Source organism: Pelmatolapia mariae, linkage group LG23, assembly GCF_036321145.2.
Source record: "Pelmatolapia mariae isolate MD_Pm_ZW linkage group LG23, Pm_UMD_F_2, whole genome shotgun sequence".
In the NCBI taxonomy this organism is placed as follows: domain Eukaryota; kingdom Metazoa; phylum Chordata; class Actinopteri; order Cichliformes; family Cichlidae; genus Pelmatolapia; species Pelmatolapia mariae.
Window position 1 is genome coordinate 44,070,669 of NC_086246.1, and position 25,046 is coordinate 44,095,714.

The 25,046-nt window shown below is 39.9% G+C and overlaps 1 protein-coding gene across 1 annotated transcript in view; it reads right to left on the reverse strand.

Moving 5' to 3' along the window:
- dab1a (DAB adaptor protein 1a) overlaps positions 1 to 25,046 on the reverse strand; it is a 215,840-nt gene that overhangs the window by 86,702 nt on the left and 104,092 nt on the right. Inside the window, exon 2 of the mRNA XM_063465823.1 lies at positions 7,620 to 7,676. The gene's annotated coding sequence lies outside the window, so the exon portion shown is untranslated. The remainder of the gene's footprint in view (positions 1 to 7,619; positions 7,677 to 25,046) is intronic.

Consider the following 25,046-nt stretch of genomic DNA (forward strand, 5'->3'; position numbering starts at 1 on the left):
GCTTGGTTGAACAGATAATTCCTCATGTGGGAAGTGCTGGGAGTGTTACTTTAAAATGTTTTTCAGTACATATTACAGAATATATTCATTTAAATGCTATCTTTAATGTATTGAGTCAGATTGCTCAAAGTGAACAACATATTTAACACTTTGAAATTTGTACTACACTGATGCCAAAAAAGAGTTTATCTAATGGCGATGTTTTGATTAGCGTTTACGTAGCACCAGGTTCCCATAAAAACCAGCAGACCAGATAAGAATTAAACTGAATTTATAGTTCCACAGAAAATTTCGTTTTAAACTTTGCGGCCTTACAAAAATTCATCTTAAAATAAAAATATCAAAAGGTTACTGCTGGCCATTGAATAGAATACAGGTTTAAGGTACCTCCTAATTGGCTTCACCTTTCAAACTAATCACAGCTTATATAAAAGAACAAAAGACAGGCAACACAATTTTTTTAATCTGGTACAGTATATTTTGTAAAACAGTTGGGGAACAGTATTTCTTTCAGCTTGCAAAAGTCACTGCATGTCACTAGTAGGCAGTATAAGTAGGTGCAGTAGCAACAGATAATTAGACCTACATTCAACTAAACTATAAGTATTCTTTATGATGACAGCAGACTTTAAAAAGTAATAACTTCATGTACTCTGTTGATTGAAGAATGTACCAGTCTGTTAATTACTAGATATTTAGATTGTAACTTTGACTCATATTTTGTATTCTAAATTCATTTGACTTGTAGTGTACCCTGCTACAGCCAAGCACTGGATGTTGCTAAATCAGTAGATAGCTTTCTCACCTTCTACTAACACCTGTCACACACTCACGCACACACACATACCCACTCATTCCCGTGGACACATACAACTCTTTTAGGGTAATCCATGGGAATGTCCAGATGGATATGATCTGACAGTCAGCTCCAGTGTACTGTTCAAAAAGAATATTTATTTCAGAGGATTAGGATTTCTCGATATTCACACATATTCAGCAAGGGGACAAAGAAAGAGATAGGAGAGGAAAAAAGAAAAATAGGGACAGAGAGCAAAAAAAAAAGGGGGAAAGAAAAAAATGAAGCGCAGAAAGAATGGAAATTTGTGCATATTATCAGCAAAACTGGTCAAACTCGTTAAAGGCAACAAAAGCAGCTCTCTAATTGCCTGAGCATAGTTCTGCAGAGCTGAACTGATGTAAACGCTACACAGTACAGTGGTACTATGGACAGTCAGTTCAGCAAAAGCTTGGGTAGAACCTTGAGGCCTCTAACATGTTGACCTGCTATAATTCAGATTCAGGGTTAAACATAAGCTGTGACTGGGGAAATTTCTGCATAGAAGGTCAAATCATATCTTATCACAACTCAACAGAGATGTGATGTCAGTGGTGTCAGTTATAGATGCACTACCATCGAGATGGAATAACCCAACCCAACAGAAAAGGAGATGAGTCATTATTATTTGTGCGTCTGCTGAACACAAGTTGTTTCACTTGTTAAAGAGCCAATTGTAGCCATGTGTTCGAAGTCTTGTACCTCTATACTGCAATCAAATATGCCCACTGTGGTCACGAGCCCGTTCTCACTCCCGAGGCGTAACATCCCGACGTTTTGTCACGTGCTGCGGCGTTCCTGAGGAACGCGAAAGGTGACCTTCCACGTTGTTATGGTACGCGGCGGTTTCCAGCCCTGTACTGCAGCCCTAAACTTAACCTTATCACTAAGCCTAACCATAACCTTATGCCTAACCTTAACCATAACCTTATGCCTAACCATAACCTTATTCCTAACCTTAACCATAACCGTATCCCTACGCCTAAACCTAACCTTATCCCTAAACCTAACCATAACCTTATGCCTAAACCTAACCATAACCGTATACCTAAGCCTAAACCTAACCTTATCGCTAAACCTAACCATAACCTTATTCCTAACCTTAACCAGCACTTTAATGAGGTGAAATAGTGTTTTCTAAAGCGATTTTAAGGGAAAAAGCGAAGATGTGTAGATTGAGTCCAAACGGTTCTCATGTGTCCGCAGTTTTCCGATGTCGTGACGTAGGAACGCCTTGGGTGCCCGAAAACGTAATATGTTGACGATTTGTCACCTAGCGTAAAATGTTACGATTTAGGAGTGAGAACGGGTTGTGGTCACATGACTATACAATAAAACTGTTACAATCACTTGACACCTATGAATGACACAGTCTCCTCTGACAAGGCGTCAATATGTCTGGAGGTGAATTTGAGAGACCCATCTACACAAGATGGGTCTCAACAAAACAAGATTAAGTGATGAGCCAAACGTACACACAAGGATACAATGACCTATCTCATCAACTCTCTCCTGTATTTCGCCACACATCCAGAGTTGTGTGCGCGCGAGTGTGTGTGTCAGAAAGAAGGAACTAAAAAGTGAGAGGGATAGAGGGATAGCAGAGGTTGATGGCATGGAGATATGACACTGGACCCCCTTCTGAAGATGAAATATCACAGTTCAACTGCAGCTATCAAAGCATGCCACTCTTCAATAACTCAGATGTATCAGGATATCAAACACCTGACAGATGTGAAGGGAGGAAAAGAGCATGTGGAGATGAGGAGAGATGGCTTTTTGAGATGGAAAATAGATCAGAAAGGAATATATATATTGACTGTTATAGAAATATCCTACTAATGGTTGGTAGGACCGAAAAACAGCGCAGAGGCACTAATCATGGCAGCATAGAAACAAGCTCTGAGCATGAGATCAACAGAGGCTGGGGTCTACCACACCAAGCAAGACCCCAGGTGCAGGCGGTGCAAAGATACCCTTAAGATAATTCAGCACATAACAGCAAGGTGCACGATGCTAGTAGGCAAGGCATACATGGAACGCTATAATAAAGTGGCTGGTATAGTATACACGAACATCTGTGCAGAGTATCAAAATGGGAAATGCCCCCTAGAGTGGTTGAGAGAGGAGCTTGACAAGAAGTGGAAGGTGAAGTGACCGGTGGTGCCTGTGGTAATCTGAGCACTTGGGGCAGTGACCTCAAAGCTGGGTGAGTGGCTCGTATGTATTCTCATGCACTCTCCACAACAGAACAAGGTTGACTCGAGTAGTTGACTTGGGATGATTTGGTTTGTGTGAGCGCGTCTGTGCATGTGCACCAACCTGCAGGGGGTTAAACACAACAATGTGAGGCAGAAATGTCACACATTTATGCTTTTATCAGGATGTGTAACTTTGAGGGCTTCTGCCTCTGAAAGGTTCCATCATATTTCATCATGTTTCATTAAAACATTTGCATATGCAGACATGGGAATCTACACACATAGATGCCCTCTAGCTACCTTGAACGAGGGGGGGGGGAAAGGGTATCCCATCCCTCTATAATAACAGCTGTGAGCCCTACCACCATCCTAAACTCACTTTACTTTCAGTCTAGACACCCTAAACCTGTCAGGTTAACACAGCTGGGGCAAATCAGAACTGACGAGACAAGGAAGCGTAAACTGAACACACTAAGATAAGACAGAGACCTTCAAAGTAAAACAGGAAGCACATAACACAGACCGAACAAAAGACACAGACTCACATGCAGGCACTACACCAGAGGGAACAGAGACGTGGGACCAGGGCAGACACAGACACTGACAGGACGTGGGGATACAGCAGACAGGGGAGACAGCAACTAAGGATCACACCGAGACATAAACCAAAAGACAAAACTCAAAGAAACCCAGAAATGATAAATCATATAATAAACTCAAAAACCTCTGGGTCAACGACCCAGGCATCCTAACAAAACCAGGTTTTCAGATTAGTTTATATCTGTGATACTAATGTTATGTTATGGATTGATACCAATTCACCAGTTTTACTTGTGGTGGTGGTGGTGGGGGGCTTTATCAATAGGAACAGCTGCAAAACATGTGAAAAGACAGTTAAAAGTTAAAAATATATGTACTTCATATATTCTAAAGCTGTTAAGTGGGCCAGATTGGAGTCTTTCGCAGGCCGATTTTGGCCCCTGGGCCTAATGTTTGACACCCCTGCATTAGAGTTTTCAAAAAATGAGAAAACAAGCATAGAAATACACAAACCCCATGCTTAAATATTATATGAATGTATATATGTATCATAATAGGAACATAATTTGGGCCTGGAAAGTAATTAAAGAAGGTTATTAGCAGGAAAAGATTAACAGGATTTTAAGTGACAGGCGCAGTGGTGATAACATTACCAGCATGTCCATGAATTAAGTTGTCAGTGAAGCTTTAATTTCCATCAGTTTTGTAGACTGTTTTGCAGCTCTGATTTATTTTTCTATTTATTTGTGTTCATGAAAATTATTCAAGAAAAAGCCTTTTATTTGATTTCTAACTGAATATGGAGCAAACATATTAAGCACCTGCTAGTCAGACATTCTCATATACTGGCAATGTGTCTACTGGTGTCTGCTATCTCAAATATTTTTAATATACACACAAAAACAAAAGCACATTTATAGATATTGTGTTTTTAATGCAGTTTCTGATAAATATAAAATACTAATTTATGGTTTTTACATTTTTGATGCTTTTTTAAATACTGACAATGAGCAAATATATGTAAAAAAAAAATCATCAGTTTTTATACCATTATATTGGCATATTGCAACCTCAAGCTGTACTGAAGAGTTAAAATACTCACTTGTTAGTGAGTATCCTATTATAACAGGTGAAGTTTGGATAGTCAAGCTGACAACAGTTTTAGTGCATGCTCAATATTGTAAATAATGCAGAATAGGCTGAGTCTCATGGATGTTGTCTTCATTCATTTTTACTGGTTCAGTTACACAGTAGTACTCAAGCTTTCTTTGCTTCCCTCTGTGCTTGATAGCTTGTCCAGTATGTCTGGACATGTGCAGATGTAGGCATGAAGGGATGTATTTAATGTGATAAACACACCTTTTAGTTGAGGTCACAAAAAAACAACAGGTTAATGGTTTGCTGCTAATTGCTTTTTGATTGCTGGAGTTAATTACTAGACACACACTTCAGAACAGGTTTCCTTTATAGCACTGGTATTAACCTCACAGTGTCTTTCTCACTATTTTCTGTGTGTCAGATTCAGAAAAAATGTCAAGTGACTTTATAGATTAATATAAAATTTGCTTACACTGTTGAATTAAAAAAAAAAATACAAATATTGTGCTTTGGGATGTGTTTTCATTACTGTCACAAAGTTGTTCCAGGATTATGTCTCTTGATGGCTCTGCCAAGACTGCCTTGTCTCTTTTATAGCATTTTCATGTTTACAAACCTAGGCAGGTTTAAAAAATTGCAGAATAGAAAATGGTATTGGTTTTCAGAATGCCTTTTCCTTTTGATGCTGTGAAGCACAATGCTGAAAGCAAGGACACAGCAGGAACTCCAGTCCTCTGTGTTTTCTGAGGCTACACACTATTGCTAACTGCATTACTTTAGTAGATATGGCCAGATACACAGCTGATGAAACTCTGTACCCTCCACCTCAACTTTAACTCAAAACACGTGTATACTTGTGTTTCAGGGAGAAATTGTGTTTCTGTGCCAGTGTGAGTCAACGTGTACTTTGGTTAGTGAGTGAGGGATGCCTGGGGCTCATTGCTCATCTCAGTGGGTATAAATAGAAAAATTGAGAGCCAGGAATATAAGGGCATCATTGTGTGTCTGAGGGGAGTGAGAGGCTGCGAGAAGAGAAAAAAAAAAAAACATAATCTAATCCGATAGCAGGTGGATTCAAAGCTAAAGAAATGTTAAATCTAACAGCAAGTATAATTTGTCTGATTGAAACTATATTCAAATTGGCACCAGCTAAATAACCTGGGTCAGTATAAAGTGTAATGTTAGCATCCAGAACTGATTTTTCAAAAGCAGGCTCAGATTTTTTGCAAAAGGTGCCTTCATGACACTTTTTCTTCCCTTCCTCTGGGTTTTCTTGGGTCATTCATTTTTCCTTTTTCTTTTTTCTTTTTTTTTTTTGCAGAGGCAGACCTTTGGGAATTTGCCACCACCAACCCAGCAACAGCTCCTTGAAAAGAGTCCAGACATCTAAACAAAATTAAGATTTGGTTAAAAACGTGAAAGGAATTGAAACATTTTTGCAGGACACTGAAAAGATATTTAGAAAAAGACATTCCTATGTGTGGTACAGCATGTGAAAACCTGTCTAATTTCAAAACTTCTATGCTTTGCTTCTTCTTATTAATTTTTACGCTTCCAATTTTTTTAAACTCCAAAATAATATGTAAAAAACAGATGCAATTTATCTATCTTTGATTATTTTTCATGAATTCTTTTCTTGAAGATGTCAAACTGTGTCTGTTCTTTGAATTATCGTGCTTAAGTAATAATGACAATAGATAAATTCTGACTTGTAGCACATTTGTAAACAATTAAGCATCTGATTAAAAGCTTGATGAAAAACTAGGTTTACAAGAAACCGTCAGTGGATCACATTAAATACAGCATCATCGCCAAAGATTGAAAAGCCATGCATTAACAAGGGGGAAAATTTTGCTGGCTGACTATCCAGGTTGAACTCCTCTGCATGTGTGGAGTACTGAGGGAGGGGAATGTTTTAGGATGGGGACCACCTTCACTGTGCTGTGTTTATTTGCAGTTTCATGTATCAGAAATTGTTTGATTAACAAAATTTTTTGGTTTAAGTATTGAAAGATATTCCACTGAAGTTGAGATAAAAATGGGAAATGATGGAACGTTGTTCTTAAATACATGATTTCTTCGCCATGTCTTTGGCTGATTTTTCTCCATGTGGCATCAAGTATGTCATATGACACACTGCTTACCAGTTCACCACTGTTCCACCTAAGCATTTGGGAACAATACTTACATGTACTTTTCATATTTGAAAAAAAGATAAGCTGCCTGTGGATATCAGATCACAACAATTCACAACCAAACAAAATAAGAAACAACAACTAGTTCTGTACACATATTAAAATTTCAGTTTTGAAACAATGTTTAACCCATTTCTGAAAGCTTAGTACCATTTAGGCATCTTTCAGACCTATAATCAATGGAAAATTACTGTGTGTAAGCATGAATTTATGGTTAAAATTATAGTTCTGTTTAGGTCTCTGTCAAAACTCTTCACCTTTCCATTTACTGCCACATTTAAAAGCAAAGGGGCATCTTTTTAAAGACTGTGAGTGGCTGACCACATTTAGTCCAGACAACAACATCCATGGATGTCTGATTCTTTATTTGGGTACTAATTTGTCTATAGCATTTAGTATGAGTTTACTCTACTGTTAGCAGTAAATTGAAAATTCCATAATCAATAACAAAGGGTAACAAATATAAGCTTTGCAGCAAAATGCAAAACAAAGAACTGTAAACAAGACATGGTATGTGCATCTGACATACTTTGTCATTCACTGAGGATATTTGAGTGCTTCACACAGGGTATTGTATTCACACAGACACTAAAGTGTATTACACAGTACATAGCGTTCTCTCAAAGTGTCACATTTTTGGTCAACTTTCTGAATAAAAGGTAGAACTGAACAAATAAGATGAGAGGGCAGCGCCTCTCATAACGTGTTAAAAGCACACAAGTGTGTGTGCTCTCAGAAGTGAATGCATACCTTAGCGTCACCACACCTGGTGTCCATATCACTGCTCCTCAAAGAGGGAAAATGCACCTGTAGAAGAGAGCGAGGGAGAAAAAAGGAAGGGGGGAGAGAGGGATATAACATTACGAAAAAGCACTTGTCAGGTAACCCATTAGAGTACCATTACAATACCAATCTCTTTTCCACATCTTTCCCTTTCACAGTGTGTGTGTGTGTATATAATTCTCCTTGTGTGCCTCCAGTCACCAACGGGGATATGAGATCATTACCTGTGACTGCGAGGCTAATGTCACGCACAGCCTCAAAACACACATATACACACATAAGCGTACACACAAGCAGACTAAAGAGAATAATGTGACTCTGCCTCAGTAACAAAACTACGGTGACCGCAGGGCTCGTCTCCATTTGGATAAGGCACGCTGTTTTACAACCTGCTTCCAACACCGGCAGATGAGAGAAACAAGAGGATAGAGAGAAGAGGGAGAAATGATAGAAACATGAATTGAGGGGATTCTAATTGGAGACATGGTGGGAACGAATAGCTCGCTCTTTCTGATGGAGAAAAAAAAAACAGATGAGCTGCACTAAACCGGGAAAAAGGTACAGCTGCAGACATAATGTATGCCTCAGAATACGCTCATTAGCAGTCGTGGGAATGTGAATGACAGATGCAGATGGAGATGATGGGAGGGGTGGAAATGGGTCAGAAGGTGGAGATGACTGTCCTGGCCTCTAATTAACTTTTCCATCAGCCTATGGCTCTTACTTCCTATTATCGGCACTTGCTCCTATACTCCTACTGCAACCATATGACAAGAGTATGTAAAGGAAATAAGGCAGGAACATGTGTCTTTGTCTACACTAAAGAGACTATTCATTTTCATACAGAAATATGCCTTTTTTAACTCTAATATTCAACATCATTACAGGCACAGAGCAGGGATTTGAAGCACAGGTTATAGATTCCAGTTCAGATCAAGAGTTTCCATCCAAACTTCCCTCACAAAGAGAGGCTGGGTCAACTGGTCAGCTTTTTTTTGACATGCAGGTCCACATGCAACATGCTGACTTCATCACCATAAAATATTTCTCTGCATTAATCTGTGGAAACATTTGTATGTACCATATTTTTCGGACTATAAGGCGCACTTAAAATCCTTTAATTTTCTCAAAAATCGACAGTGCGCCTTATAATCCAGTGCGCCTTATGTATGAATTCTGGTTGTGTTTACTGACCTCGAACCGATTTTATGTGGTGCATAAAAATGTTTCAGTACGACTTTCGTAAGCTACGAAGCCGCACCGCTTGGTGGATTGTCGGAGCATTACAGCTACCGTAGTCAGGAGCCTCGCGGAGTAATCTGGGTCCAAAACTCTGTCTGCTTCAGGTCCCAAAGTCAAACGAACACTGTGGCATCACTGAGAGTTAAAAACTGTCTAAATTATTTCATCTTTAATAAAATGATCAGCGTTGCTGCTTTACCAGGTGTAACAATTAAGTTTAACATCCAGCCATCCATGAAAACTGAATTTATTAAATTTAACGGAGTTAGAAGTTAGCAGGAAGTTAGCTCGCTAGTGTCCACCTAAACATGATATACCATGTTCTGACTGAGAGATTTTTGAAAGAATTAAAACGTACAGCTCTGCTATCACTTCCAACATAAATGAAGACAAAAAAACTAAACAGCAGTGACTTCTGTAGGGTTACTGAAGTTGGACTAGCTGGTCTATAATGATATGCTACGTTATCACTAGCGACACAGCTATGTTAGCATAATATAAATAGTGAAGCTGGAGGATAAACACTAACTTTTTTCCACTCGACAAAAGTTAACGTGAGGGTTCCAGATGGTTAGGGACAAATGCAATTGCATGGCAGGATGCTGTAAATGGACCAAACTTCAGTCAGGAGAACAACTGAGATAATCTATCCACAAAACGCGGTTAGTCATTAATTTACTGCAACAACATGGGAATAGAGCAGCTGCGAGAGAATTCAAAATTAATGAATCAATGATACGGAAGGGGAGGAAGCAAGAAGAATGAGTTGAGTAAAGTTTGATTTATCTGACTGTTTTGTTTCGCCTAATGCGCCTTTATATGAAATCTGTAACTCTCTCTCTTTATCTCTGTGTATGTATGTATTCAGCCTGTTATTCAGGCCGAAAGAGTAATTCGCCTGATCTACAATACTAAACTATATAGTTTATTTTCTTGCTGATAAACTGAAAAGCTTAAAAAATAAAGACAGATAGGTTCATTCTATTTATTCTTGCATTGTTTAGATGCACAAACAAAAGAACTGTGTCAGGACTTGTTTCCTCCCCCACACTGAACTACATATGGTAATGCTGCGATTCCCTCTCTCCTCAGAGTCTTCTTCTACTCCAGTCATCTCCTGTTCCCATTTAATTGTCTCTTTCAATCTAATTTTGTTTTCAATTTCAATTACTTAAACGTCACATTAGCAACACTGCACAGACACAAAGAGCATTAACAATGCGATTCACAGAACGTATGATTTCATTCTGTCTCCTTCACACTCTCGCTCTCTCGTCTCCCAAATATGCACACCAACTATGTGTCTCCCTCATAATCATGTTGGAATCATGAGGAAAGACATAGGAATATAAAATATTAACTGCACATTTATTCTAGGCAAGCAGAATATGAAATAAATTAATCATGGCGTACAAGGCTGTCTAGATTCTTATCCTTTATCCTTATCTGTCTTCATGTGCTGTGATGTGCGTCGCAGGAAATTAACAGTGGCCAATGACGGCGACCAGTGTGTGCACCATATGTTTATATGTGTAAGTGTGTGTGTAAAATGATCTAACCATTTCAAATCCATTACTAAATGCAGCAGCGCCACTTGTTCTTCTCACATTTTATCTACGTGCAGTGATTTTTCCTGTCCCCCAACCGACCCAAACCAGTTAGATCAGTAATGCAATGCCTTCTGTGGTTTGAGTACCTTTGCAACACCTGAGAAAATTACTCTGATAACGCCATGGTAGTTTCTTCCTGTTAAAAGGGAGTTTTTCCTTCCCATTGTTGCCAAGTGCTTGCTCAAATAGGGTCGTTTGGTTGTTGATGTTGGGGGCACCTGGTTTGCGTCTTCCATGGGGTGGGTTCCATGTGATGTGATGGCGAGCTTAGGCAGTCAATGTGGGGGTTGACATAGAACATGGCCTCCAAAGCGCACACGCCGCTCAGTCACAATGTCCTGGAGGGGACGTGTGGCAGTTCGACGGTGTACTTCTTCGTTGGTGACATGGTCGCAGTAGGAGACCCCCAGGATCCATCTTAGCCATAGCTGCTGGGCCACATTGAGTCTTTTGGCGATTCTGGCTGATGTTTTCCACGTCTTACAAGCGTAGATCGCGGTAGGTATAACGATGGAGTTGAGCAGGCGAATCTTCGTCGCCAGATCGATATTTGAGGTCGACCAGGTCGGCCGGGCTGAAAAACCGCACCTGCTTTTACAATTCGACACACAACGTCATTCTCAGCATCTCCATCACTTGCCAGGATGCTGCCCAGGTAGGTGAATTGATTCACTTCCTCCAATGGCTCCAGTCCTACCTTAATGGGTTCCCGTGTCGTCACGTAAGCTATCCTCATGACCTTGGTCTTGTTTCCATTGATCCGTAAGCCCACCTTGGCTGCCTCTTGCTCCAAGCATGATGTCATAGTAGTAATGTTTTTCTGGATGTCGGCCAACAAAGCGATGTCGTCTGCGAAGTCGAGGTCATTCAGGCGTGTTGGTGGATGCCAGGGTATCCCAAAGCCATCTTGGTCCATGGCACTCCGCATAACAAAGTCGATGACAAGAAGGAAGAGGAAGGGAGAGAGGATACACCCTTGCCTCACACCGGTCTCGATGGTGAAGAAATCCGTGTAGCCCTCCTCTGTGCGAATGCAGCAACTGGAATGAAGGTAGAGAGTTTGGAATATTTTGACAAGCTGCTCAGGGATGCCATATGACCGGGCAAAATTCCAGAGAGAATCTCGATGGACACTATCAAATGCCTTTGTGAAATCGACTAAAGTAATTGAGAGGCGCTGTTGGTATTCCAAACTCTGTTTGATGATGGTACGCAAGATGAAGATCTGTTCTATGCATGACCGGCCACTGCGAAATCCGGCTTGTTCTTCCCGGAGTTTCTGGTCCACCGCCTTATGGAGTCTTCGGAGGAGGACAATGCTAAACACTTTGCCTGGAACAGAAAGGAGTGTGATTCCTCGCCAGTTGTTGCAGTCTGCCAGGTTGCCTTTTTTGGGGAGCTTTATAATGACTCCTTTTCGCCACTCTTCTGGCACTCGCATCGATGACCAGGATGAATTGAAAAGGTCCGTTATTTCATTGATGAGGCACTGTCCGCCGTGCTTAAGCAGTTACGCAGACACCATGTCCAGACCTGGCACTTTGCCATTTTTCAGGAATTTGATAGCAGCTGCTGTTTCCTCGGTGGTTATGGCCCTGAATCAGTACCCCCCCCACTAGCTCATTTGTCTTCAACACACCCGACCAAGCCAACGACTTAGACGTGAGGACAGACGCCATAACCACTGAGGAAACAGCAGTTGTTGTGATTTAGTGCAATATAAATAAAACTGAATTGAATTGGAAAGAATGCCTGTGTTATTTGGTTTTAAATAAAATATTGTTTTAACTGTTAATTAGCGCAATTTTTATAAAGTTTCTCCATTTTTACAGACTTGAAATTGATCAGACAAATAACTGATAAGCAGATTCATAGCCAGGTGTCACCTTTCTTTTTCCATTACAGATTGAGTTGAATATGCATTAAGGATCTGTTCACATTAACTCTTAATATACCATTCCAAAAGTGTTGATGCAAAGAAAGAAGGCTAAAATAAAGCAGATCTCTTAAAGAACTAGATGAAACTTTGTTTATTTTTAAAAAGAATGAATGCACTGAGCACACCAGAAATACCAAAGGAGCCTAAAGACAACAGCGAGGACCACAGAATTATTTCCTTGGTGGGCAAAAATCTTCACCAAGTCATGAACTAATACACTTAATAATTTACTACAGGTAACACTGAAGACCGAGAAAGGCTAGATTCCTCGAAACATCTAGAATAAGAGTCTTTGGACAGACATAACTAAGACTAATTTGTACCAGAATGAAGAAGAGAAGGGTGCAGAGAAGCAAAAGATGTGCTCATGATCCAGTGAACCAAATAGTTTGCCAAACCCAGAGGCAACGGGCAAGAAAGGCTGCGAGTGGAACCCAGCTGCTGGTGATTTTTGGCAGGTATACACTCATAAAACTAGAAGGATGACGTGTACAAGGGGTGGCTGTAGCTCAGGAGATGGAGTAGGTCATCTACTAATCAGAAGGTTGGTTATTTGATACCTGGCTGCTCCACACTTGGGGAAGATACTAACCCTAACTTGCTCTTCGATACATTAATTGTAGTGTTTCATAGAAACTTTGGGCAGCTTCTAGTGACCAAAACAGTTGCAAGGAGGTTTTCAGTAACCCATTTTCTCAACAACTGCAGTTTTCCCTAGCAACCACTGGTTATCATGGGGTCCAGGGGGGTCGATGACCAGTCTCTAGTGCTGCATGACTGGGGCTTTAGCAATTGATTTCACTGCAAATGCCAGCGACCAATTGCAATACTCATTTTTCCCTCATGACTGTTGTCATCAACTAGTTTGTCTGGCTGGGGTTTTAATTCTTATTTATCCTCATGCCGCAGTCCCCGAGTTTATTCACTGACTAAAAGAAGTCCTTTTAGTTTCTCTTCCTTTAAAGGCCATTCCCACTTTAATAACTTCTGAATGACTGCTAAGTGTAAACAAAAGACTTAAACAGATGGTGGGTGGGTCCGGTCTGGTCTCAGTGACATCATACAGAGTACAGGGTATCTTGGTCTTCTTTCTTCACTGAAAATAATTGAAAATGTTTGTGTACAGATGCAAAATTAAAACTGTATCATTCAACTACTTAAGTCCTGACCATAAATCTAACTTTATTCATTGTCTTCCCCAAAACACAGTATTCATAGCAACAAAAGTTTGTCCAAAATGACAAAAAGTATCCCCAGGAGCAGGAAGCTACTTCATCGTAGCTAAAGTTCCGTTCCAGCAATAGTTTGCTTTACAAATTATTCACTTTTAACCATTTTCTCTGTTTTCATTTCTTTGCTGCCTCTATCTCTCTATCTCTCACGCTTGATGGCCCCCCTGCATGCTCCTAATAACCCATGATGAGTCCTCCACACTTGAGCACCCTCCCATCAGACACCCGCTGAGACACACACAGACACACACAGTCAACCCCTGTGTGTCGGACTTAGAGGGGTGTGGATGATGACAGCCATCAGCGGGGCAATTAATGGCCCCATTCCCTGGTTACAATACAAACAAAAAAGACAACATTAACCAGTATGGCTTGATCCTAACGGAATAATTATCCAAACATGCTGCTCTCCACTTGGACCTGGAAACTCAAAAGCCCAGCCTGCAGTGAAGCAAGACCATGGTGATACAAACAGACAAAGGAGTGAAACAGAAATAAAATAGTGAGGGAGTAGAAGAAGATACACACAATTTATAAATAAGAAGGTTGAAAATTGCAAAAAAGATGAATACACAGCAGTTGGGCTAGCTAAAACAATTGATCTGATTGTTTTACACTTAGAGAAGGAGCAACCAGGAACAGAGAGGATACTAGAGCCCAGTTTGCATGGAGAAAGTGGTGCAGGTAAGATGTAAAACCGAGAAGGAGGCGTAAAAGAGAGATGGACGAAGGGAGGGAGAACAGAGAGGTGTAGACACCGGATCATGCCTGTAGCATACTGATGCTGCTTTAAGGCATGCAGTCAGCGTGGCCTTGGCTAAGCAACCAAGCATGTGCTGCAGAGGTCTGAGCTGCCTCATAACTGTGTATGCACTTTTGTGTATTGTTGATTATCGTGTGTGTGAAATAATATAGGAGGAAAAAGACACACCAGTGCGCTTCTGACCTTGTATGTACGTGTACATGGGTGTAAATGAGTGTATGTGCACCGTGTGCTGCAGTGGTGGTAGGTTGTTCATTATGCTGTGCATGTCTCCTCCTGCAAAGCCTCTGTTATCACAACAAGGGGCCACAGCAGCTTTGTTACGATACCAGAGTCCCATAGGAACTGCTATGGCATATTCTGCTCCCCAAGCATTCTGGAGCTCCAACAGAAACACAGACCACCATAAACATCTCACACAGCTTCACGCAGGAGCTCCTGCTGAACAACATACAAAGACATAGAAACTTCTCTGTTATTGTTTGTATTTTTATAAATGTTAATTAGCAAGAATCTTAGGACTGCTGTTTTTCATATATTGTTTATTTTACTCAAAGCTTAATAATAACTGACTGCATATACTTAGGAGAAAACAAAGCACGGGCAATAGTTTGCAATATATGCATTCTGATAACTGGAAATACCCCATAGGGTTTAGGTAAGGAGACATACCTGGGAAGTGTTTGCAGGAGGACTTGGACAATAATCTGCTCTATTCACCCATGAGTACAATCACACATTATATCAGTTTTGTGTAAGACAGTTGGTAGGGTATAATATTTGAATATCCTGTCTGACTGATTCACACATTTGTGTAAAGGTTTGCCGGTTAATGTCTCAGAGTTGCAGTGCATATGTGAATCCAGCAGCAAGACAAAAATGGGTAGGGGGTGGGTTGGTCGTGGGGGTGAATGGCATGTATCTATGTCATTCCACGTGCTAACATCAATTTGAATTTGAAATTATCTGTAAAATGAGACGAGCTCATATCATACTGACTGCTCCCCACTGGAAAGCATAGCCAGAAGGCTGTGTATTTGGCTCTGTCCGGGAGAAAACGAGAGGCCTGTTCCTTTGTGTCTCACTCGATCCCTCAGCTTCACCCGTCTCTCAGAAAGTGATCCAGAAATGGATTTCATTCATTAGCAGACATGATAGCAGCTTGCAGGGGGCAAAAAAGTGTCTTTTTTGCATTTCTAAAAGTGTGCCACATTTTGGAAAAATAGAAGGAAACTATAAAAGAAAAGAGAAAATGCACAGCAATGTTCTCCTCCATGTTTAATGAAAGAGAATGAGAGGAGCTGTCGCTCTATGTCTCCCACCGCTCCTCCACAACCTGATTACTGTCTGATGATGATGGCACTACTTCCTGACATCTAATTGAAATAATTGTGTGTAATCACTTTAAAAGACTGGCAGGAGACATGCAAGCAATGAGAAGTAGTTAAGAAAGGCAACGGCATTTTAATTGAATCTTCCCAGATGCATCTGATTACATCAAACAAGTGTAAAGCCACCAGGAGAAAGCCAGAGACACAGCAGTGGCACAGTTCAATTGAGAGATGAATAGTGGAGTAATGGGTTTAGAGGCTGAAAGAGAGCAGGGTTTAGGTGGATATGCTTCAGCCATTCTTTGGTACTCGCACACTTTATCCCACATAATCTGTAAGAAATCTTCAGAGTACCGCACTGTATCCAGGTTGACTTTCCTGGAAACTGATCTTTAATACAGTATTTCACATAAACAACCAACATGAGGGGGATTCTAAAAAAAGAAAAAGAAAATTCTCTGAGAGCACCCAAAAGCCAATAGCTTGTGATGACAATTTAAAGATGCTTGGGAGGTTTTGTTGTAGTGATATTACAACTAAAACGCAAAGTCCAGACCTATATGTGGAGTCTTCACTGCTTTGTGGGCATGTGCACCATGGGGCCACTCTGTGAATTTCTCTGGGCCCATAACACACCAAGAGCCCAGGCTGGGGAGAGCCTGTCCACAGCCATTTCCCTACTCTTTAATCTCAGCAGCAGACTGGAGAGAGCAGCGCTGCACATTCCATTAATGTAAAGTGGGGCTTGAAGGCCCGTAATTTATTGGCTCTGCAGACTCGCCTCCCTTCATCTCACTCATACTGGCTCCCAGCCACCAAATACTCCCCCTGATACCCGCCAACATGCAGCACCCTGTGCTCAGCGTTTTACGCTATTTCACTTTCTTTCTCCCCTTACCTCTCTCTCTATAGTCATTTTCCCTTCACCTCTTTATCTGTCTCTTTCACTCTTCTTACACCTTTTGCCTTAGTATTTCTCAATGGCTCTCTTGCTTTACATATCACCATACATTATACATGTACAGTAGAGATTTGCTCTGGAGAACCTTAGTCAAGTTTTAAAACTGTCATTCTACACTTGCTCCAAAAGATTTTTCTGTGAAAGGGAGCCACGGATAAGTCCTTTATCTAGATCTGCATCAGTCATTCAGACGGTTAGTTTAATTACCAACAGTCGAATCACAGAGATATCTGCAGAACAGAAGAACCCTCTACTGTGAGAAATTAAGTGTGAGAGAAAGAAATGTGAAAAAGAACAAAAAGACAAGAAGCAAAAAATAAAAATAAAAATAAAAATGTTCTCGCTCATTGATTTTCCTCTTATTCAGCCCCACAACCCCGCTCCCTTCCCTATTTGTCACGATCTGTGCTGCTAGAGCAAGGATGTCCTCCTGACCATTAAATTTTCAGAATGTAACAGAGCAGCAAACTCTGCCAGCGGAGACAGATAGGTCGAAATCGGGGACAGGCACTTGAGTGAGGGGATAAAGAAGAGTTGAATAGCAGCCTAACTTTATGAAAATGATGTGACAGGTTTTTCTCAGTGAATTAAGAGTTGAACATGATTTATGCAACTGCTGTGCAGACACTCGCACACAATAAGAGAGAAGGAGAAAAAGAAACAGAAGCCATTTTCAGATATTGGTAAGATTGCTGGTTTCTTTATTCTTCTTTACAGCTTTATTTAGATATGCCCACCACATCAATATCATGCATTATGGGCAAAATGTGGCAGTACAACACATAGTCAAAGCTTTCTTACCTTGTTCCCAATAGTTTAATAGTTTTTTTGATAATTAATCAAGTTAGATTTTATATGCAGCTATGGCTATGGTGCGTCCACACACACTTTGGACACTTTTGAAAAGAAATCAGGTAAACTGTAACTCCACCCTTCAGCCATCTCATCTGTCCAAAAGAAGGATTGCAGTATCTTTTGCAGTTAGAACCTGTCTTCATTTTGTGGCAAATTCTTTAAAGGTATATAGGTAATTATAATTACAGTTCCTGCTTCATAATTACATATTTACCAAATGGATCTTGCCATTGTCCGATGCAACAGTTAGGTAATTAACTCAGGAGAAAGACTTCTCTAAACAGCTGGAAGAAACAAACAAAGTTAGATGCCAATAACATTATGTCAAAATTCAGAAAACACTCCTTATCAGTGAATCTTGTTAACTTTATTCAGTTAAATACTTTATCATAAAGTAGTATTTTAATTAGTTTATTTAGGTCTGTAATACATTGTGAGTGAGTAAAAACTTATAAAAATATATATGCAATGTGTTAGTAACAGAGGAAACTACAGTGTTTTTGCTTTTGCTAATTGTGTTTGGTCATTTATCTTTAATTAAAATCAATTTAAAATTTATTATTTCAACATTAAGCAAGCTGGTTCTTTGCTAAACTAAAAGTTGTCATTATCTACAAGTAGTTTAGGGTAGCCCACATTCTGGGTGCCTTTGTGGTTGTGCTTTTGGCTTCACTGAGCCCTCCATCAGACCTTTGATGAGCTAATTCTGAAGCTCTGATGAACAGTTTATTTCTAAACAGACAGGGAACACTGCACTATTAAACTTTAACTGCCAGCTATCCATCTGCTGATTTCATGCACACTCTTCTATGAGATGAAGCAATGGATTATGGAGGTAAATTCATTATGGACTATTTGAATTGATTTCTAAGTTAAACTAATTGTTTTGCATTTTGTGTGTTGAATGTAAAAAGTCTCCGGTGTCTATTATATCACTTAAAAGTTTAGTGTCAATTTGGGAAATGTACCGTCTAATTAAAAAGCCAACTTTTATGTATGAAGAAAATCAATATGTTGATAGTGAGTTAAAGAACTTTGGCAAGCTATTTAATGAAGGAATTTCAGCAGTGCTGTTTGTAGATGCATGTTTATTTTACTATAAGAGATTTGTATTTATGCGTATTTTGACTTTTTTTGTCATGATGCCAGGTCTCTCTTGAAAATGAGATTTTTAATCTCAATGAGATTTTTTACCTGGATAAATAAAGGACAAATAAAATAAAATAAAAAAATCAGCCAATATAACATCATAGTTAGGTTAACTTTTGTCATGTTTGGGGTCATTTTATATATCCAAAAAGTGGAATGCAATAAGTGTGTGCACATAATATTAACTGTTTTTTAACTCTCTTGTAAGAGTCCAAAGAACAAAATGCTTTCAATCTTTAGTCTTTGTTTTTTGTGAAAACATAGCTGAATTTGTCTAACATTTATATACTTCTACAATGGATGATACACACAATAAACATAAAAATGTGTAAACATAAGGTCATTGTGCAAGTAATCCCTGCAAGTCAAAAGACAGCTCTAACACTACCTTTCTGCCAGTTTTTTCTACTTTTGGCTCTTCAGAATATCAGATGGGATATCCTTAAGAAGACCATCACAGATCTGGCTGTAGCTTGTTTCAGACAGTGGATGCATTGAGGTACTGCATGAAAAAAAGTCTTTTTAAGCAGTGAATCATGCAAACAATCTCATGGAATCCAAGAATAAAAAATGACACTGGAAACAATGGAAATGAACAATTCCTTTAAGCACTGTCCACATATAAAGCAAATCACTTATTGTGTTGTCTCTTCCTGGGAGGAGATACAAATCCCTCGTGGTTGCGTCAGAAAGGGCATCCAACATAAAAATCTGCCAAATCCAATGCGCAGAGTTACCTGCTGTGGCGGCCCCTTGAGAATAAGAGAGCAGCCAAAAGTAGCTTTATTTTTTGGCCATTGTAAACTCATATTTGGTTGCTAGTGGCCATTTCAGGCTCTGATTACATAGGTAATCCTCTTGTACATTTCTGATCTCATCATAGGGTCATCGGTGATGCTCCCAAATGCATTGTATTGCTACCAATTACTTCTAATCATTACAGTTTGCCAGATTTCATTGACATTCAGCGGTCTCTGGTCGGCACATTGCTGCTAGTCTTCCTAATCTGTCTGCAGCTCCCTTGAAAGTGGACTTCTTATGTTTTTCCCTATTTCCTTTGATGTTGATATTAAGCATGGAATGTTTACCACAGAATGTGAGCACAGAAGCCCCAGACACCTGCTGTTCAAACCTATTTGTGAGGTGCAGCCAATCAGAAGAACGTTCAATTAAAGCGAGGGTTAAAGAACTTATTTGAGATAGTGGATGAACTGTGCAGCTGCACCAAAATGAAGTATAATATGAATAAACATTACTCTGAACTGTAAATCATGCAATGCTATTCCTGTCCACGAATGAAAAACTACAGAGCTGGAAATAAGCACTAGCTATTGTTAGAATAAGTCTGTAATTCTCAGTCAAAAATTATAAAAGTCAAACTCAAATTATAAGAGACACGGTGTAGTTTAAAGGTGCTTAATTACAGCTTCAGTGGTTTAAATATATGCATTTTCTCCCAATTCAACTGTTCGAATGCATGTGAAAAAGTATCTCTACTCTCTGTCTTAACACTACACTTTGTGAACTCACTAAGTGGTAGTTAAATGAAAACAAAAATGAATACATGAATGAATTAGTGGCACTATCAAGTAAGCAAGCAATGCAATATTTATGAGCTGATTAAACTGTGTACGTGGTCAGAGGGGCCATGAGAGAGGTGCAATAGGCCAGTAGGCTGCCTCTTACTTATTCATGCTAGGGGCTAGACGTCTCTACCCGTAAATTATTTAGACCTTCTCTTTGTGTGTCTGTGCGCGTGTGTGTTTGAGTGCAGTGTGTGAGTGAATTACTGAGGTTATGTTTATACAGCCATGGCAGGGATCTTTTAAGAGGGGTCACTGGGCATGCCGTTGAGATAACATTGTTATATTGCCTGTGTGTGTGTGTGTGTGTGTGTGTGTGTGTGTGTGTGTGTGTGTGTGTGTGTGTGTGTGTGTGTGTGTGTGTGTGTGTGTACGTGTGTAATTCCATCAGTGAGGGGTTTTCCATTTAGTGAAAGGATCCTTGGGGACATATTGTGGACAAAGAGGCCAAACTGATACAGAGATAAGGACTACATGATGCTGAAATGGAAGGGCCACAGAGAAAAAAAAGGAAAATGAAACAGGTAGGAAGCAAAGGAGAAATGGGAACTGCATTTCTGTGCAGTTTCTTACATGCTGTGTATTTATGACACACAATTCCCTTTCACATATCCTTGTTCGTTTTACAGTATTTCCACCTCAGAGGGAATGATTGCATGGGTGCATTGTCAGGTCTGACTGTAGGGGTCCTGAGAGAGGTGCTGGATGGGTTAACATGTGAAATAGCTGTGCTAATCGCTATGCTAATTGCATTTCTGAACGCATGTTAGCACACTGTGAGCTATTTCACAGCAAACAGTGATGGGCTAAGCTGTGAATAATGACCACTTCAGCTTCTGCAAGGATATGTAAGCACTGGGCTCCTGATAGAAAATGTAAGTGGGCGGTTTAGAGAGAGAACGGAATGAACGGTGATAAGGAAAGAGGAGAGGGGGTGGGGAGAAAAAGAGAAGGATGGACGGATGGATAGAAAGTATGACGGCTTTCTTTATAATTACTCACATCTGTCTCGCCACACTCAAACCCTGAGCAATATTCATCTGACAGAGGAGACAGCTTTTACTCAAAATACATGTCTTGTGGCTGCACATCATGGATGATTTACTCAACTGCCTGCTGAAAAAGCTCTGTCTCTTCAACAACAGATTCCTGTTATGTTTCTTTTAACAGTGGTACAAAATGATGCATCGGAAAAAGCCCACGTTCTTTAATTTTGAAGTACTCACACATTCAGTAAAGCTGACATGAAACAGTGTTTCTGATAGTTAAAGAGTTTTTCTCCCATTAATCTCCTTTAGCCTTGCTTTAAAGCTGCAGTGGGACTGACAGTAGCATTACATCAATAAAACACCCTCCACCTTCATTAAAACAGGCCCCGGTTTTTGGTGCAGGGAACTCCATGTGCTCTAAATGGAGTAACCATGCAGAAAAGTTAGAATATCATACACTGATATAACATTAAAAATGCACCACTGTACAGAGTAATGGTTTCTGATTGTGTGGCTATTTTCACTGTTTTAATTCAATAGAGAACATAAGTCAAGAACAAAAAAAACAACAACAAAAACAGTATACAGAGCTGTCAAGATCAACCAGCCACACGGAAAATAAAAGAAGGTCACAAGTATTGTAGCTGAATGTATGAAAGCATTTTGTGTGACACATTTAATGTGCTTTAATGTGTGAATGTGCTAAGACCTTTTTTTTAAAAAAAATCACATTAATTAAAGCGCTCCTGAATCCATAGGCAAGAGTGCAGCTGTGCATAAATGAAAAACAGTTGGGTGAAAAATCTACCATGTGTGACTGCATAAAGAAGACTTGTACAAAGGTTTCCAGTAAATCCTCTGAGGTCTTTGTCATAGGTGGAAAACTATCCTGAACCCTCTTTTGCAGAAATGTCAATGATTATTTTCTTTCTTGCCTGATTGTCAAGATTGATAACAATTTATTAAAACAAAAAATGAAATATTCTGATTGCTCTGGGTTACAGTTTGGATTGGGTACTTAGACCTCAAACAGTTAACTAGCAAATATTTGCAGTTATGGATGAGGCTGGCAGTTAAACATCAATTTGTTTGAGGGTGAAGAAAGTACACAGAGACTTCAACAGTTTGTATTTGTAGCTAAAAATGAAATCTGCAAGCACAAATCAATCCTACAAATGCAAATATTTTTTTACATCACTTCCTCCTTTTAGGCTTTTAGCAAACATGCAGTGACAATAGTAGTTTTAGTATCTCATCAAACCTGAATGACACAGCAATGTGTTGTCAAAATTTATATTAAAATTATATTAGCATACTGATTATATTCTTGTAGTGAGAAAAGTAAAAGCTATATTACACAATTGTAGTTAACCAGAGAATATACAAAAACACCAATATGGGTTTACAATGGCTGAATTTTATAGTTGTAGTCCTGTTTATTGTTGTTGGGTGGTGACTGATTTATTAGTGGGAGAAGGGGGTAGAGAATGGGTGGAGGAAAGCCTTGGATACTGCTGAACATACCTATTTTTTCATCTTGCTGCTATATGGTCTCCATGGTGATCATTATGGATGGGAGTTGGACCCTTTGCTCCTGCACCACCTTAGCAGAGGTTTCCTCTTGTCACACTCTGGTCTCCTTTATATATCAGTCCCGACTGGCTATACTCTCCCCAGAGAAGACCTCATCTCAATAATGACATATACCGAGACCCCTAAAACAACCCCATCTCTCCCTCCTGCTATTCTCATACATTTTCCATTTTTCTACTTCTTCTGGCCCCACCTCCCCCGAAGATCAGCAACCCTACTGGTATTCCTATTTGCTCTGTTTCCTCTCTGCATTCTGGCAAGGGAGTGATATTAAAGACTGCAGAGAGTGTCCTACACCTGGAGGAAACATGTCCAGATGCTGTCTTCATATTAATACCCAAGTCAGGATTCCTCATGGGCACAGACATGTGAATTCACCCAAGGGTGTCTACAGTCTAACATATTCTGAGGAAAGATTTGTCTCCCACAATTTTAAAGCAGAGCAGCTAAAGCAAACACTTACATATGTAGAGGTACTGCTAAAGAGCTATTAAGGAAAGCTGTGTCACTGCACACACAAACAGCCAATGTAAACAGACTAATGTTAATGAAAAGGGGCAAACTCACTTCTTATGGGTACCGTTTAGCCTAGCATTTAGCCTCATACTGAGGTAAGAGCCACTGTCACGGGAATGCTAATGAAGCCAAGGAAAACAAAGCCTGGTTAATGAGAGCTTAGAGATAAGAGAGCAGAGGCTAGGACACACATGTACACAGATACACACACGGCTCATACCCTTCTCCTTCGACACTAATTAGACAGGAAGGACTATATGGGGAGGAAGAGCTAACTAACCGTCCACATCAATACTGCATCGTGCAAGCCTGTCTTGGCCATTGGCCTCAAAGACCAGGAGAGAGGCTGAGACATAGAGGGGGAGGAGAAGAGAGACAAATTAGAGACAGGGCAAGACATGGAGGGCAGAAAGAAATGAATCTGCAGGAATGAAAACAAATTCATGCCAACATCTGTTTAGATGTGAGCTACACACAGTTAAAGCTTTTTTAACTACTCAGACATGAGACTGAAGATGCCAGTAATGGCAAGGAAGGAGCACCTATGGTGGAAGTGGGTTACAAAGTGGCTTGCAGTTGTGTAGCAACTGCAATTGGGGTAAAGCAGCTTAAATGGTGCCCTCTATGAGATTTACCAGTTAGATGTGTAGGAGGGTGTCAGCTGAGCCATCAGCTAATGTGGGGTGGGAATGAGATCAGCTAATCTCCTGCGATTGCACTGAGCTTAACTTCATGGCTTGCCTGAGGCAAGACGATGCTCAATATATTGTTCAGCATTACTGGGGACTTTACAGGTGTCCAAATGATCTATGTCATGTGCAGAGATGTACATTATTGCAGATGCTGTCTTTTTAAAGTTGTAATTCTAACAAGCTGAATGGCCCTGCTTCGCTTTACCCTGTAGGACACAGCACCAGTGATTCCCAAAGAATTTTGAGACTTTGCTTAGTTAATCCACAAAATTTCCACATAGTCTCAGTATATCACCAATGAATTTGGGCCCAGCATCAGTAGACAGCACCGCTGCACTCTGGCCATGTGGCATATGGTCACATTAGAAATTTAACTTTCATTTGTGTATAAAGGAAAAAACTGTGACAGTTTCAGCGATAATCTTTTTTTAAATGTTTCTTCATGCAAACCACTAAATATCACCCTTACAAATATCTCTTTTAAATGACTAGATGCTGATATGTTTTACTGATAACGTGATTTGCTAATTTGTGGAAGTAGGGAATAATTTGAAATTGCCATCCCAGGAGCAGAGCAGGACTGGTAATCAATGCACTTCTGAGCTGATGAGTCAAGATATTTAGGAGGAGGGACAGCAGTCCCAAAAATAGTGTAGGGAAGCGTTAGAGGCAGGTATAATTAATGTGGTAAGAGAATAGATGGAGGGACATAATTAGGAATCAAGGATTCAGTAAAAAATGAATGGCTACTTTGACCTATTATTCCATTTCCCATTTTTGCATGTATTACTCAGATTTACCATTGCTTTAAGGAATTGCACAAATTTTAAAAATTGCACAAACATGTGCTGTCAGGGTCCTGGGTCTCAGCGACCCAGGGACCCTGAGCAGTTATGGACTGGTATTATAATATATGTATTTTGGTATTGCTGTCCCTCG